This window comes from Centroberyx affinis, unplaced genomic scaffold, assembly GCF_046629955.1.
Source record: "Centroberyx affinis isolate AG114_WGS23_722 - 3 ecotype Tasmania unplaced genomic scaffold, CSIRO-AGI_Caff_v1 ptg000642l_1, whole genome shotgun sequence".
In the NCBI taxonomy this organism is placed as follows: domain Eukaryota; kingdom Metazoa; phylum Chordata; class Actinopteri; order Beryciformes; family Berycidae; genus Centroberyx; species Centroberyx affinis.
In genome coordinates, this window is record NW_027279268.1 from 194,969 (window position 1) to 212,462 (window position 17,494).

Genomic DNA, 17,494 nt, shown 5'->3' on the forward strand with positions numbered 1-17,494 from the left:
CAGTAAACACACACACACACACACACGCTCACACACACTTTGTATAGGAATATTCCCACAGGTTATTTGGTGATTTTGCACAAAATCACAAAATTTTCACTAATTTCTCTAATGCCTGATGTCATGTTCCTTTCAAGGCCTGGACAGACTTCAAAACTCAATTGAGTTGCAGATTACAAAAATGACAAATATAAATGTTTTTCAGCTGCAAAGAATTCAACAATCCATGTTTTGCTGTAATTGTTGATCCTTGTATGAAGAACTATTAATTTTGAATGAGAAATCCTGTATTTGAGGCTATGAAACTACCATTTTATTTAACTCTGGATCACGTACCGGGCCTTTCATACAATTCATTATCATGCACTGATAAAATATTAGGAACACCTGGTGTTTCCATAAATTGACTGAGCAAGTGAATCCAGGTGAAAACTCTGATTATCTTATTGAATCTTATTGATTTCACCTATTAGGTCCACTTCAGTCATGAAGGAGAGATGTAGATGAAGGGGAAGGGAAAGGTTAAAGAAGAATTTTTAATTCTGGAGACGACTGAGGAATAAATTGTACAAATTTGGGTGTAATACGATATCGGAAATGTGTTTCTCTCTACACTGATTGTTAGATTACAAACGCAACGAGAGGGATGGGACCTGGTCAATAAGGATGATACAGACTGGATGGTTGATGTTTTCCATTTCAATTTATTATACACACACACACAGGCATCATTGGACATTATATATACACACACATATAGACACACAAAAATGGGCACAAGCACACACACACACACACACACACACACAGACTCACAGACGGCCCCCAATCTATTTCTTTCCAGGCACATCTCTTTCCATATCAGAGCTAATGGGAAAAAATGGAAATGTGCCTGTCAGTCAGACAGTCAGTGTGCTGACATCAGGAGCGAGGGTTCCCTCCGCACAGTGATGAAAACACATCCAGTGACAGATGAGTCAGGTAGCCCGTCAAGTTAGTCAGTCACTAGACAGTAAGTCAATTAGTCAGTCAGCAGACAGTAAGCCAGTTAGTGAGCGAGTCAGTTAATTAGTAAGTCAGCGAGCCAGCCTTGTGGCCGGTTAGTTAGTAAGCTGGCCAGTCAGCAAGTCTCCGCTCCAGTCAGTCACTCAGCCAGTTGGCCAGCCAGGCAGTCAATCAGACAGTCAATATGTTCATCAGCGATCGCTGTCAGTCAGCCAGTCAGCGTGATGATGATGAACCACCGGTCTATGTATGATACAGATGGACAGTCTCACAAAGCCAGATGTTTCTCTGTACCTTGTTCTGGTGTGTCAGCATACAAAATCATCACACTGAAATCGCTGTCCAGTGGGACTAAAGGTGGAAAATAATCCAGAGGGGTTTATGACACTTCAACCAATCACAATCCAGGGCAGCATCCACTGAATTAGACTCTGTTTCACCTACACAGAACACAAAGGATGACTAGCCAACAACAGGTTATGGGTGTAGTGAGAGGATGGGAGAAAAAAAAAATCGGGGTTTGACCTTCCATCGGCTCCGGAGGTAAAAGTTGCCATTCCTCCACAAAACACCTGTTAGTCAGACTAACAGATAGAGAATTAGCAAGCAGCTGGAAACTGTTTGCTCTTGTCTACTGTGAGTGTTTCCCTTTTCAGCAGGGGGGAATGGAAACAGACTCCATTATGCAGAGAAAGAGGAAGAGAGAGAGAGAGAGAGAGAGTCAACGTGAGGCCCGTCTGATCACATCCATGCTGCACATCAAAAATCAGAGGCAGAAAACACTCACTTTCATCATCTGAGAGTTGTTCGCTGAGGGGAATTGCACTTTGCCGTTGTCTTTGACTGCGACGGGAAAATTGTGCATGCATGTGTGTGTACGTGTCTGTGTCTGAGTGTGTTCCACTGCGTGTGTGTGTGTGTGTGTGTGTGTGTGTTTGAGACAACACAGGGGGTGGTCGCACTTACAAACAGAATGGCATATGGTGCCTTGCTTTTTGGCAATCACAAGTGACAAGTGAACAGGGGGATCGGCAGTGAATGCAGGGGGAGTTGAGGGGTTGTGGGGGGGGGGGGGCTTTGCTTAACGATCTCATCTGTGTGTGTGTGTGTCTGTGTGTGTGTGTGCGTGCAAGTACGTGTCTATTTCCGCCCCCAGGCAATACAGTACTCCTTTATGTAGATGAATGTGGAACAGGTCTCGCCGTTTAGCAGCGCTATATAAATACATTATAACAATACTGAGGCGCTCAGTGCAGCGCGGCTCTGAACGCAATGTCAACAGTTGCCTCGGGGCACGTTTTTCTTCCTTACCGCGCTCGTTCAGATTGGAAGATGAAAATTCTTCATACGCAGCCCCCGCCACCCCTCACCCCTCCTCCCCACCCCCACCCCCCCCACCCCACCCCACCCCCACCACTCTCACCCCAACACACGAACACACACCCCTCCCCTCTGCAGTGCTAATTGCAGGCCCCATGAGGCGGCGGGCTGGGGTCCTGGGAGACTTGTTCGTCTCATTGGCTGGGGTCTTCTGGGTGAGCCAACAGTTGCCTAACGAGCGCCTTGCTCTTCATCCGCAGCTAATTCGGCGTTCGTCACATATGATTCAGAAACAACAGTCCAGAGATTTGATTTAACCTGTGCCCTCAACTGAGGTATGGTTAAAAAAAATAAAGCTTCACTGTTAAGTGCTGAATCTTAGGTTGAAGGCCTAATCAGGAATTGGAGTATAGCGCTGCCTCTGACACTGAGATCAGGCCTCTACTGGTCTTACTTATGTTTAATTTAATTGAATAAAGACTTTTTTTTTTCCATTTTTTTTTTTTTACCTCTCAAATTAATCGACAGAGAGAGAGCAAAAAGAGAAACTGACAACTCAGTAAGTGTTCCAAATGTAACCTGAAACTACAGATAGTTTGGTTATGTTTGTATTGTTTGTAAACACAAAAAAAACAAAATTACCAAATGCAGAGACATTATTCCCCATCAGCGACTATTACAATATTTTCCATTAGAATGTATTGCTCTGAATCTACATGTAGGCCTTTAATCGTTATTTCATCTTTGTGTAATTTCCATCACTGACCTAATATCCTTTATATGTAGTGGTTTGTTGAAGGAGAAAATGTTTACCTTTTCAGTCTAAATTATACCAACATCCCATTCATTGAGACTGATGTTGTGCTGATGAGTGCTGCAGAGCCAATATGAGCTACAGTTTAGCAAAGTGTACAGTGTATGCCAGTGTAATTCACATATAAAACCTTTCAATTATGTAGATTCCTTACAAATCGCATTCTATTCACTACAGCAGGGCTGCGAGTGAAAGAGTCAGCATTAGGCACTGCCGCATTAGTGGAGTGAGTGACAGCATATATGGTGATACAATTGATACACCTCTATTTTCTTTAATTTAGATTAGCCTAGAATATAACCCTCCATTCACTCCAGCAGGGCTCTGAGTAATGTAGAGAGAATTATATTAGCTAGCGTTAGCGGAATGACAGCTATTGTGAATCTTGATGTGCATGGCCGCCATGCTGATTGCTGCCACACTGTACATGGCCCCGGCCTCCTGGATAATAGGAGACTATTTTTAGAATGGCAGAGAGAGAGAGGGAGAGAGAGAGAGAGAGGGAGAGAGAGAGAGAGAGAGAGAGAGAAAGGGGGGTGGGGGGTACGAAGGAGGGGAGAGAGATTGAGAGAAATGACTAAGAAAAATAGGGATGAAGCAGGGAGGGAGAAAAAGAAGAGAGAGAGAGAAAGAGAGAGAGAGAGAGAGAGATTGCATTGACAATTGTGCAACACTGAAGTAGCAGAGGGAAGACAGGAAAATGTTATGGGCAACCAAGCAACTAATAAGCTTGAACCTCAGCACTCTGCATAATGCGACAGCTCATTACCGCCCAATTAGGCATTACAATGCCTTGCTTACTGAGGTTTATTGATGCAAATCAACCAGGAAAAGATACCCTGGTGCCAAAAAAACGGGAGGTGAAATTGGATGTGAATTTGTCGAAAGTACAGGCTCTGTGGCAGTTCAATCAATTTACAAAGTCTCTCTGGGGGAGGTTATCCAAATTAGTATGTGATGCTGACAATATGGAGTTGATTTTTTTTCCTCCTCCTGTAATCAAGTGGCTGAGGTTTCCTCTGATGATGTTATGATGACCCTTTTATACAGTATAAGGGCACAGCCTCTGTTTCCAGTGATGTCATTAATTATACCATCTGTCTGATGCTCGTCCACTTGGCATTCAACATCCTTCGCAGCCTCTTCCTCCTTCTCTCCTGCTCTTCCCCTCCACCTCATTTTCAATGTTCTCTCTCCTTCAGCATGATTTTTTAAAAATGTTTGGTTTTTCAGAAATTGATATACAGTATCTGATGATAGCTGGTGTTTTTGGATATGAAACACACACAGAAAAACCTTAACACACTCACGCCACCCAACCCCCACCACAACCCACACCATCATCTCTATCTCTCTCTCTCTCTCACACACACACACACACACCCTTGGAGGGGTCATAGAGAAGTCTAATGTTCCCTCCTGCAGACCTGCAGACCGCCACCAGGACACTTTAATTTCTTTATTTTCTTCTGGACCCTCCTCCCCATATGCTGCCTGGATGGATTACCACATGCTACTAAACTCAGTCCGGATCAGGCCTGAGGTAATTACTTTAAATACGTAATACTGTGTGTGTGTGTGTGTGTGTGTGTGTCTGTTTATGTGTGTGCCTGTGAGTATGTGTGTGTGTGTGTTGCTGACAGACTGAGGCCCACTGCATTGATCTTTAATTGACAGGTTGTCTCAACAGTTGTAGTCCTGCTGTGCATTACGTTGACCGTGACCCCTGCAAAAACAGGTCAACCTTAGTGTGTGTGTGTGTGTGTGTGTGTGTGTGTGTGTGTGTGTATGTATCTGTGTCTGTGTGTGTGTGTGTGTCTGTGCATACATTGAACTCTGACCCCAGAAGGGAGAGGTCAAAGTTGAGGTGTGCCTGCAAACAATGACCCTGCATTAGAAGATATATTAGACACTGGGTCAGTTCCATTTGTAAGGTTATGATCCACTCAATTTAATCTATTGAACTTAAAAAAAAAAGAATAAATATTATGTAGTGCTATACTATGCTGTCACTGATATTGTTTCTATGGCTGGTCAGTAGCTAATTTGATGAGATTCTTGATAAAGCAGATAGTGTTACCATGTTGTGTGGATACATGCAACTAAATGATAACATGCAAGAGGATAATAACAGTATGAGAAACACAGTGATTTCTTTTTTGTGTGGTATATCTATTTTATACTGATAAGTCATCATACACAGCTTGTAAAGCTTTCGAAACTGTCTTCAAACTCAGCAAAGTAGTCAATACGATACAGTAATTATGCATTTATTACAATACATTATGCACCATGATTATATGCTCCTTCCTGTTTTAAAAAGTACAAATCAAGCTGTTGCAGAAGAGTCTATAATTATTTTGACCATCTAAACATTGTGTACATTCACATGGTGCATGAGTAAATGTATACACATACATAACTGAATGTTGTTGGTCCTTAGGCTACATTAAACCAAATGTATCCATACTGTCTTCATACTCAAATGTAGCTCATATGTTTTCTTCATAGTCTTTTATATGATACAATTCCAACTGCTATGAAATAATTTGCCTGGTAACCATCCCATCTACCCTGCTGTGATTTAGCCAACAATTAAAGCTAAGTCAGCAATGAGGAGGTTGGTTTTGTTCTGATTTGGAACAACTCCCTTTTAAATTGAGCAATCGTGGGTCATGTTTGGTGATATTTGTCCATGTCGCTCCCCGCTGATGTGTGGCCTCGACGGCAACCGCAACTGTTTGCATTTAAATTATTTACCAGCCAATTACCGTAGTCATAAATGTCAATCTTTGAGTGGAATACAGTTGGGTAAAATGATAGATCAAATCTGCCCTCAGTAGACCTTGCTGGAGGCAAGCAAGCCAGACCTAGGCCTGGCTTGCTTGGCTACATCATTTTGAGATGAGGGAGACAAAGCGGAGAAAAGACCAGTCTCCATTTTGTTTCTCTCAAGGACACAGAGAGGGAAGATACTTGCTACTCTGATCTGTCCAATTCAATAAGAGATATTCCTGATCAGTCACACACACAAAAATACAAGCGGTGCACACGAATACACATGCAAAGTACAGACACACACACACACACACAGTATACACAAACACACACATGCAAAGTACACACAGAGAAAGACAGACACATAGAGTACACACACACACACACTCAGCCTGGGTCGAGCTAATATTCACGCGTGTCAGGTGGAACGGACCATTTGGGGTGAGAATAGAGGGGTGCGAGGGTGTGTGTGTGCCGGTCCAGTCCGCTTTCTTCTACTGGACCAATGGTGTAGCCCGATAAAGGGCAGCCATCCATCTGCACCCCCCCCCCCCCCACACACACACACACACACACACACACACACACCCCCAGTCAACTCTGACACTGTTTCCAAGGAAACGCCACCCGTGGGAGAGAGAGAGGGGGGGGAGGGACCTTGAGGGAGCATATTCTCCTGTGCTGTCAGAAAGCCAGGAGGAAGGAGAATAGGGATGGAGTGATAGAAGGGTAGAGAGGGGTGGAGAGATGGAGGGAGGGGGGACGCAGAGGAGAGGTGCACCAGCCGCCTCACAGGGGTTAACCGTAATCAGACATGACACACACACACCCCGGGAAAAAAGAGTGACAAATGCAACTAGAATCACACACTCGCATAGATACACTTTCACAGGGAGAGGCGGACTCTCACACACATACACACAAACACGCTGACATATAGCAGACACACAATGCGTGCAGATGTGTGTGTGTGTGTGTGTGTGTGTGTGTGTGTGTGTGTGTGTGTGCGTGCGTCATTTTCCTGCAGACTGGCATCACGGGACCCTTCGCGAAATATGCAGCAAATACAAAAAAATGACACGTCATATTTCATTTTCAGATCATTTTCTTTCTCTCTCTCCAGATTGTCGGAGAGACAGAAAAGCCACTGATGCAAACGGCCGAGATAGAAATCCCTTCCCATAGCCAGGTCCACTGCATCATCATACAGAGACCAGATCACGCTGTCATCTCCAATAATGTCACACATTAACAACTTCATCATCCATCATATGGGTCGTGTCAGGTATTATGTGGCTTGATTCATTCATACGCACAGCATACCCTCCTCCTGATGCTTGGAAAAAAAAAACACAGACAGTAAACAAAACTTGACAAATTCTTAGCCCTTTGTGTGTAAAGGGATGTATACAGTATATGTTTATGTGCATGTGTGTGTGAGTGTGTGGTGCTAACTGAATGAAATCCATTTCATCGATTCATTAATGACAAGCTGTGAGTGGTAGGACTATGTTGGACAATATGTCTTCAAAAATATCCATTATAAATTACCGTAAAGTTTAGATAATATGAACTCCTCTGCTCCTCCCTATCCTCAGTCAGAATAAAGATCTTGATAAAGCCCCTTAGATACACACAGCTCATCCTGGTGCACTTGAGGGTTACCAGTCTCTATATCAGTTAACAATAAAAAAAACAACATTAATTCTACAGACTATTAGCAGGGAAGACAACCAAATAAGCAGAAGTCAACATGGCTAACAGAAATGCAAAAGTTGTTGATTTGCTTGACCAACAATCTAAACAAAAGTTAAATACAAGGTCTTATTTGGAATCTTCAGACACCGTGTGTACCTGTACTTCACTACACTATACTACAAGTATACTATTCTAAAGTTCTTATTATTACCCCAAATCCAGACTACATAAAAACCAGTCCACACAGCACTAAAATACATTGAACTACACCGCCCCACAGCCGCTAGCGCCAATTAGAAGGTGTAATCTCTGCACATCTATCTGCCAGGAGGCCTGGGCACAAACGCTGAGCAAAGAGAGAGAGAGAGAGAGAGAGAGAGAGAGAGAGAAAGAGAGAGAGAGAGAGAGGAGGAGGAGAAAATAACCATTATTATTAGCAGACAGAGCTGTCTGCACTGGGAGCCTGATCACCTTCTTCAAACACACACACACACACACACACACACAAGCATGCACGCCTGCACATGCATATGCTCATACACACAGGCATACACACAGAAACCTGCACAAGCATGGACAAACACACACACACAAACACACACACTCTCACACACTGGAGTACTCCCTAACTTTGGAATTTCCATTATGAACAATTAGATGACAGACACACACACCTTCCCACACTGATAGGTACACACCTACCATTGTACATATACATGGATAAATTCTCACTATTTTTCCTTTCAATTTTGAAACTAGACCGACAGTTGTGAGCAGCACTCCTTTTGTTATTCACTCTTTCACCATACTGTAATTGGGAAGTTGTAAAGCCAAAGGATTTCTCATCCATCCACGTCCAAATGCTGTCATCCTCCTCCTGCTCGGCCGCTGATTACAGTCTGTGTACTGTCTCGCTGTAGAACACTGACTTAATGTTATTTTGGTTGAGCAGAGCCATTGCAGCGACCCAGATGTCCATATACTATAATCTAATCTAAGATGATTCTGGCTCTGGATTGGCTAATCCAACACCACTCTTCCTAATCTGGAGTCTAATAGGTGACATCTGGAGACGGCTACATGAAAACACAGTCCGGCAGCACTCTGATTGACTTGTTTGGGAATGATTACGCTGTCTGGACAGTAACTTTGTTCGTGTAAGCATGAATTTATCAGCATCTACTGCTCAGCAACACAGACAAAGGTCAACTTTTCTTTGAGACAAAGCTTATAAACCCCCTCCCACCCCAGTGATGGACCAGCATTTCGTTTTGTGATGAAATGATTTCACTAATACTCAGTAAAGTGGTTTTGCTGCTCCTACTAAAATCACAATTTTCCTTGCGTGTTTATTTCAATTACAAATTTACGTTTCTTTTCAAGCTTTTTTGGGGGGATTTTCTCTTTTACGCTGTAAGTTAAATAATGAAATTGTAAATTATGAAATACTTGATAAATACTTAAAACACACTTCTCATACACACTTCTTAGTTTGCCAGACAGCATGTGTCTCACTGCATTCACACCTCTTCCTAAAAAGAAATGAATAAGTACCGAGTCTATTTCTGCAGGTGCCAACACCTTCCTTTGAGTGTATAATGGATCAAATCATCAATAATCAATTGAATCTGTCACCTAGCAGAGGCGGCACCCCTCATTTGGACCACTCTGCGCTCCTCTGTCCACTCTGGAGGTGTGATCCGACCCCTGAGTGGATGCCCCCACTCTTTCTCCCGCTTCTCAAAGAGCATAGCAACAGACCTGTCTTCCCTGTAAAAATAGGATTGGCTTCTGTGAAGCCGACTCGACGGCACAAATACAACACACACACTTCACTTCATTGATTATGCACCCAAGCCCCTCAGAGCCCGGCTTTACAAGTGATGTCTTCCCCTCCTCGCCTTCCTCCCTCTCCTCACAGCTCCCCTTTTTCACCCTCTCGCTCAGATTTGGAGCCATTTACCTCGCAACCGCATCAATATTTTAGCCCTCCTGGATGCTGAGGCTTCCCCTTTTTTTTGTACAATTCTATTGTATCCCCTGCATAATGAAATGTTAATGTTATTTGTGCGTGGGAGACATGCTGTAAACACAGGCCAAAGACAACCCTGGCAGCCATGTCGCTAAAATCAAGACGACGAAGGCCGTCTGCCTGGGCGGGTCCTCACTTAGAGCAAAACATCAAGGCTGCTGAGGGCTGCTTTGATTTGGAGGCACTCCGTTCTGCCTCAGTTATGTCATGTGGAAAGAGGTGGAAAATAATTAGTTACAGTAACTAATTACTGTACCAGCAGATTTTTCTAGTAATGCTTTATTTTTAAAGTCTTGCACCTTTCTTCTGCTTGAGTCATTTTTTAAACATTTACTTCTACTTTTACTTCAGTACATTTCAGCTTTAGTTATGAGAGTAGTGACAATTAGACTGTTACGGATATAAAATGTTCATAATTTGCCTCCTGTTATTGATACATTGCTTTAATGATTGCTTTATTGAGCTATAAAGGGATCCATCCCTAAACTGTGGGTTGATAGTGACACATCAAATTATTTGCACAGGAAATACCAACAAAGGGAAATCCATACGTTTTGAAGGGGAAAAAAATGCAAAAATGCAAAAAAAAATCTGCTCAGTGTTTTTATTTTACAATTTTACATTCACTTGAGTAATTTGAGTATTTTTGCATACTCTTCCTCTGATTTGCGTAACATTTAACTGAGGGAACAGCACTTGGTAAGACATTTGAACACTCTTTGCGACTGTGGATGTGGGAGCTCCCTGTATCATGTGTGGCACACCTTGTAGCACGCTGGTCACTCAGTATCTCATACTAGCTTTCAGCAGCTGTCCATTACCTCCAGATAACACACGGAGAGAGGAATAAAACGCAGGCGCCAGGGCAGACGAGGCTGAGCAAACAAACACACCGAGAGATGGGGAGAGAAAGGACAGACGTATTGAGAGCTGTTGAGTGAGATGTTTTTTTCTTTATTGCTGTGCACATTGTTGACTGAGGGAGAGGGGAAAGATGGGACAGAGAGAGAGACAGAGAGAGACAGACAGAGAGAGAGAGAGAGAGGATATATAGACTTTCCAATAATCTGACTATAAGTGTAAACCTTTGCTCTGACATGAAATTCAACAGTAGCCAATCACCAAAAAATATGACATCCCAAAATCTAATCTAAAAACAAGCCTTATCTCTGATTTCAAACTGCCTCAAATGTTGCAAGTTATTTTTGGACAAACCTCATTTTCCAAACAGTGCGTTCTCATTAATGTTTTCCCTCCACATCCATTTGGGCATGATTTTAAAGAACTCAGATTATGGGTTAGCCTGGATTATGCAAAGGACCCTGTGCACGAACACTTATCAGTTTCATTTCTTTGTCCTCCCAATGATATTCATGCCAAATCCCACAGCGCCGTATCTTTGCTCACAGCTGGCAAGTGTAACTAAAGGATTATGCAAGCAGCTTCCACAAGCAAATAGATTTCTCCCTACTTCAGAGGAAACTGCTAGTTATGCAGCGCCTATCTGTCCGCCAGGCATGCACAATACATGTCTCCCATTTTCAGTTTTTTTTTTTTTTTTTTTACTTGTTTTAATAGTGCATTTCAGAAGGAGATGGAGAGGAATGAGGAGAGAGAGAGGGAGAGAGAGAGAGAGAGAGAGAGAAAAGAAAAAAACGAAGAAAAAAAAAGTGTGGAGAGGGCCAAGCTACTTCCTGTATGCAAATACTTCCCAAGGATTTTTTCCCATATATGGTACAAACCAACCCTCGCTAACCTATGGCTGTTTCTGATTCTCTGCTTGGCCTCCCCACCGTCCCTGAGGGAGATGTGTATTAATTAGCATTGATCTGGAGCAAGAAAACACAGAGCAGATTGGGACAGGTCCAAGGCTATCGCAGATACAGGAGCTTACTTGAAATACAGCACAGAATACATTTACATTTTACATTTTAGGCAGCTAACTGACAGCCTTGTCCAGAACAATGTACAACGACTGCACCCTTAGAATAAGTGCACCTGCCAAAAACAATATTTATAATCATGGTAGGTTATTTACACCTATAGGGCTCATACTTTAAGCAGTTTTGCATTAAACACTACATATTTTGAAAAGACATGTTGCTATATTTTCTTCGCTCAACAAATGAAAAATGCAGATGATTGCCTTTTTAACAATTTTCCTACAAAACCTATGAACTTCACTAATATTCCATACTGGGATTTAATTTAAAATCATAAAGTAGTATTTTTCAAATGTAAACACTGTCATTTTGGGATATATCTTTCTTTCTCAGATATTCTTTATTTCTACTATATCTGACTCAGGGTCAGAGTGCTGATCCAGGCTCTCTGACTTGGGTCCCTTTGACCATTTTTCTTGCATAATGACCTGATAGGCATACTGTAAATGTTTCTAGATCAGCAGTCCTAATCGCAGACCCATGATGCATTCCATCCCTTCTTGCTGAGCAGGCAAGGCCTCTTTGAGCCATTAGGCTCCAAACAGCTGTGAATGCCTTGTTATGCGCACAGCAGTGTATTATACTGGAACTGGAGAAAGCTAGTAATATCTAATTCTGATAAAAAAAAGGGGTCCACCACACCTCTTGGAATGTGTGCTAAACTCAATTTAGGATTATTTTAGCCTCTCGCAGCCTTTTCCTCTCTCTTCCTCTGTCTCTGTCTTTGTCAACCATGGAGCCTCATTTAAAAACTGTTCTTCCACACACATTTTGTGCTTACGACCAAATCCCTGCGGAAGTTGTGACACAGCGGTTTTCATTGATTTTCTCCAAACTTCTGCAATACAGTTTTAAAGTAAAAGTAAAACTGATTTCTATCATTATCCTTGGTCTGATGTTAAAACTATAATCTCCATCATACTCTTTGAAATGATCATATGGTAGAAGAGGGCATAAGAACGTTTCACAAATGAGGGATCTGGAGTAAAATTCTGAGTATATTGTATATTTCCTCATTGAGGCTTGGCATGTGCTAAGCCAATATGTGCATGGCACAATATGAGAGTGTGGCAATTTCATGTTATTCAGCAGATCCTGTGCTGTGATAATCAGCCAGGGACGACGGCAGTGTGCTCTTTTGCTTACTGAATTTTTTTTTTAGCATATGGCCCAAATTCTAATCCACTGACTTACTGTAGCTGCAGTATTAAATCCCTAGCATGACAAAACAATAGAAGCCCACTCTATCCTCAGACACAGTCGACCTTATTTATAAAATGTTCTTTATATATAGGCCTAACCTTATCCTGGTTTCCATCGTACAGCCTGTTCAAAGAATATGATTTAAAAAATAAGTAGAAAACTCACATCTATAGCATTCATAACTTGGATTGTGATAGCAAATAAATGTAGCTGTTGATTTAAACTATTACATTAAATCAGAGAACCTGCAGCTTTTAGAATCAATAAGCCATAACTTTATTCATTGTAAACAGCAAAATACTAGAAGTTAATTTCCAGTAAGCATAAAGGTCTATTCTGCCGTTTGATGTGGCTGGTTGGTGAAACTGCTAAATACCAAACGGGGAACATTATAATTCTATCTCAGCCAACTGCAGAGAGTCCAAGAAGAATCTCATCTACACCATGTTTCCATTGTTGTTGAGAGAAAGAGAGAGAGAGAGAGAGAGAGGGAGAGAGAGAGAGAGAGAGAAATGGAGAGTTTGGCTGGGAGAAACAGACAACAATTACACTTGCCCTAGGAGGCCGAGGGAACCTGACCACGTTGCTATGGAAACTCAAGTACAGCAGAAAGTAACAGGAAAATCAATTCAGATTGAGCTTATCTCTCTCTCTCCCTCTCTCTCGCTTCTCCTTCATTTCACAAGGGCTACAAAGCATGCTTCCAGTCTGAATTGCATTTTAACTATTGCCGTGCTGATGCAGCACTAATCACAACAAATACAAACACAATGATTTTTTTTTTTCATTTCCCTCATTTCCCTCAAATGTGGATTAGAGTGAGCAGAAAAAAAATGCATCTTCAAACGCACACCCCTAAATTCACATGAAAGAAAGACGGCGGCGTGAATGCGGTACAATGCAACACAAATCACCCTCTGTCTTGGGCGCACCATTCATTCTTCCTCCCTCTCTCTCTCTCTCTCTCTCTCTCTCTCTCTCTCTCTCTCTCTCCCTCTCGCTCCCTCCTTTCCCTCCTCTCTCTCCATCCTCTTCCTTCACTCCCTCAGAGGGGCAACAGCAGCTGTATGCAGGTGATAAGCGTGTGCAGCGATGGGCGCTGTGCACTGATTGGCTGGCTCAACTCCTACGCTGATGTGAAGATTGCAGGCTGCGTCTGTCAAAGGCCACTTTGCTTGTGGTCGTCGCCTCGTGACGTCACCGCCGCAAGTGACAGTTTGACAGGCCGCACTCACAGCGAAGAACCCGGACAGTGAATTACCTCGTTACATCCTTAGTTTGTGCTTTTGTACTGATGTTTCTGCATGATACTTAAAGGATACTCTCGCATTTCAGGACCAATCACAGGCAGGGTGGAGAAAATATTAAAATATGTGTTCATCTTAATAAGAATTACACACACACACACACCACACACACACACACACATATATATGCACAAGCAGTACTGATTGCCTAACGGGTTATGACAGAAAATGACTGCCTGTCGCCTCTCCAGTCCATTTCTTTTCACCACAGCCACTTAGCAGCAGCCTGCAGGGAGTTTGGGTGTTGTTTGGATCTTGGTTGTTGGCTGTACAATGGCAAGGTGAGGTCAAAGACAGGCTCCAAGTGCACTGTGTGTGTGTGTGTGTGTGTGTCTGTGTGTGATCTCAAGGTTCATGCCAAGGCAGAGGCAAGAGAGGAGAAAAACGAGGACTTGCTTGTGCTTGGAGAAAAATAATGATGCTTGATGCCTCATACATCAAAAAAAAAAAAAAATACAGGGTCACCTTGCAAAGATGTCAGTTGGTCATTGGCTACTGAGGGAGTCAACTCAGGTGAATCATATGTTGAAGGCACATTTGAAGTCAATTGAAACTGATATGGTGTAGTTAGTAGGATACACTGTTCATCTTTCTTCCAATCAGGCATTTCAGTTTAAACATGGAGGCCAATCTTTAGTCCTGAGAGTCAATAATTTAGTCAAATCTACTGAGTTATGTGATGTTGTGTTCATGTGCTCCTTGTTTGTTCCACAACAAGAGTAGCCTGTTAGCACTCAGCTCATCTTGATACAGACAGGCTAAAGGTTCAGACCCAATTTAAAACAGTACTACAAGAACAAGAGCCTTGCGTGTAAATTGGATTTTGTTCCTCCACTGCAAAAGCCTAAAAGACTGTCCCACTTTGTGTAAAACATGCTGTCCCACTTTATCTAGCTGGGTCTGAACACTGAAAAAAGACAGACTTTTCAAATTCAAAAATTTGGAAATTTGGTACATTTGGTAAACAGTAAGTATTATGCACTTTTTTTCTTCCCCCTTACGGATGGCAGAAAACAGGTTGAAAAGTTTCATTCCAAAATGAGACCCCCATTAACAGAATAAAGTGAAACAAAATGATTGCTGGCAAGACAATATAAGTCACTATAGATTACTATCAAAGCTCTTGCATCTTATGCTTACAAAATGTTTTAGGTGATATCATTAGCTGTATTTTTGAAACATTAGTGAAAAGTAGCAGCGCGCTCAGCTCCAAATCTTGAACACTGTATCGGGTGCACGGTTGTGGCAAGGATCAAAACAAACAGAACACCGGCACTCACAGAACAATAGTCTTCTTATTTATTATGGGCAAAAATGAACGCGTTTCAGCTAGAAGCCATCATCATCATCATTTTTGGAACATTAAAAATGAACATTAGATAACATGTTTAGCCACAAGTAAAAAATGTATATAGATCTTTTTGGGATGAAAGCATTCAATCAGATCACTCCTTCTGATTGGTGTCCAGCAGGTGTTCTTAATGCCATGATCATTTCTAATCAGTGTTATAGAAGCCCAGCATGGGGCCACAGGCACCAAGGCTTTGTGTGAAAGTTTAAAGGGGCTCAATGCGATTTACTGTATTTTTCAAGATTTACCACCCTGGGAGCAGAATAGGAGCACGCATTAATCCTTGATTGGATGGAAGATGAGAGAAAAAAGGAGTGAAAAATCCCTATTTGGTCAGTAGAGTGATTTGAGGTTCTTAAGTGCCTTTTTTTCCTCTAATCGGTCACTTTTAAGATGGGATCAGACACTGTTGCATTATGGGATGTGATTGAGCACACCAGTTTGTCTCCATTTCCCCCAACACTTCAACTGGGACCATATGGGAAGGTTCCTCCACGACCCATGCCACCTGTCACCAGCACACACACACACACACAAAACCAAACACAGTACCCGCCCAACAGCCCACATCCAGGAGAGTTTATAAACAGAAATTAATTGCTTGTTCCGCCTGTAATTAGCTCACACCATGCTTATTACTAATCTGTGTCTTGGCCCGGGGCCAGACGGAGTTCTGGCCCGGCTCCAGTCTGTTTCAACAGAGAGATGCTGTACAATAATCCATAAGCTCTGGCAGGACAGACCCACTTCACCCACCGGCTACATCACCAACATATCTTACAGGCCGATCAAAACCTAGTATCTTCAAAAAGTAAACTTGTCAGGAATGAGGAAAGTCTGGTGTTCAGACCCAAGAGTTTTATTGAACATTACCTCCATCTTTTCTATCTGATGTTCCAGCCACTTTAAACCTTTCCATGTATCGGTTAAAACGGCAGTATATGAATTCAATGCACTATAACTTTTATAGTACTTCTGTTAATATTATTATATATTTTTGTTTGGAATGCACCGTAACTGTGACTGTGTTTCACTATGCACTTGTACACACAGGTGTAAGATGGAGTGACAATAAAGTTGAATTGAACTGAATGCATTTTTGAGATTCTACAGCAGGTTTTGAATGGGCTTCACTGGCCTTAGTCAAGGCCATAATTGTAAATAGGAGGTTTCTGCAGGACAGTATACTGTAGCATAAACCCTCCTCCTGTACGCTGCTTATTTAATCCTCTGTCCTCAATCCAAGCATAGAAAACAAAGGGGTATCCCCATCACAGAAAGCCAAATTGCCTATTAAAGATGAGAGCGTGTTCAGTCTCCCAACGCGCCCAGCCATCACCACCCTAATCATTCCCTGCCTAAACAGCCTAATGGCTGCCATATTGCTACTGTTTATTAGTAAACACTGATGGAAGAGTGCCCGCTTCAACAGTTGTTGATTTTGTCTATCCGTATGGAGTATCAGCTGGGAATCACAGCCACCGTGCCAGAATGTTGTCTGCTGTTCAGTCTCCCGTCACTAAACAGATTGCTTTATTGTTTTATGTGCATAGTGATTACAATGTCAGCAGATGTCTTAGTATAATAGATAAACCTAAGATGATAGATAAACCATATTTTATTTTATTAGATCATACCGTAGTAGAGAGCGTACGGAAATGTGTGAGAATGAGGAAGAATGATATGCAATAAAAATCTGCATCAGATATCACGCCACAACATCACAATTATGCCTGAGCCGCCGAGCCAGGAGGACGCTCCAGAAGATGACCTTAGGTTTAAGATGCTTTTGGGAAGCCCAGTCCAGATCGATTTCCCTCCTTCTCTGTCTCAGAAACCCTGCTATCGATCCTTATCAAATATGTATCATGTCCTCAAGCCTTCACCACAGCCGAGATGGAGACTTCAAACAGCAACAGTACAAACACAAAGTCAAAGGCAGCTTTCATTCTCTCCGAATGGCAATCCTGATAGCTGAGGGGAGATGTGAAGACAAATAATAGCCTGGTTTGGTTCATGCTACTGTTAATGTAAATTAAAACA

The 17,494-nt window shown here is 42.3% G+C and overlaps 1 protein-coding gene across 3 annotated transcripts in view; it reads right to left on the reverse strand.

The window, feature by feature from the left end:
• Positions 1–17,494, reverse strand: part of dscamb (Down syndrome cell adhesion molecule b) — a 122,496-nt gene that overhangs the window by 76,798 nt on the left and 28,204 nt on the right. The gene's annotated exons all lie outside the window — the stretch shown is intronic.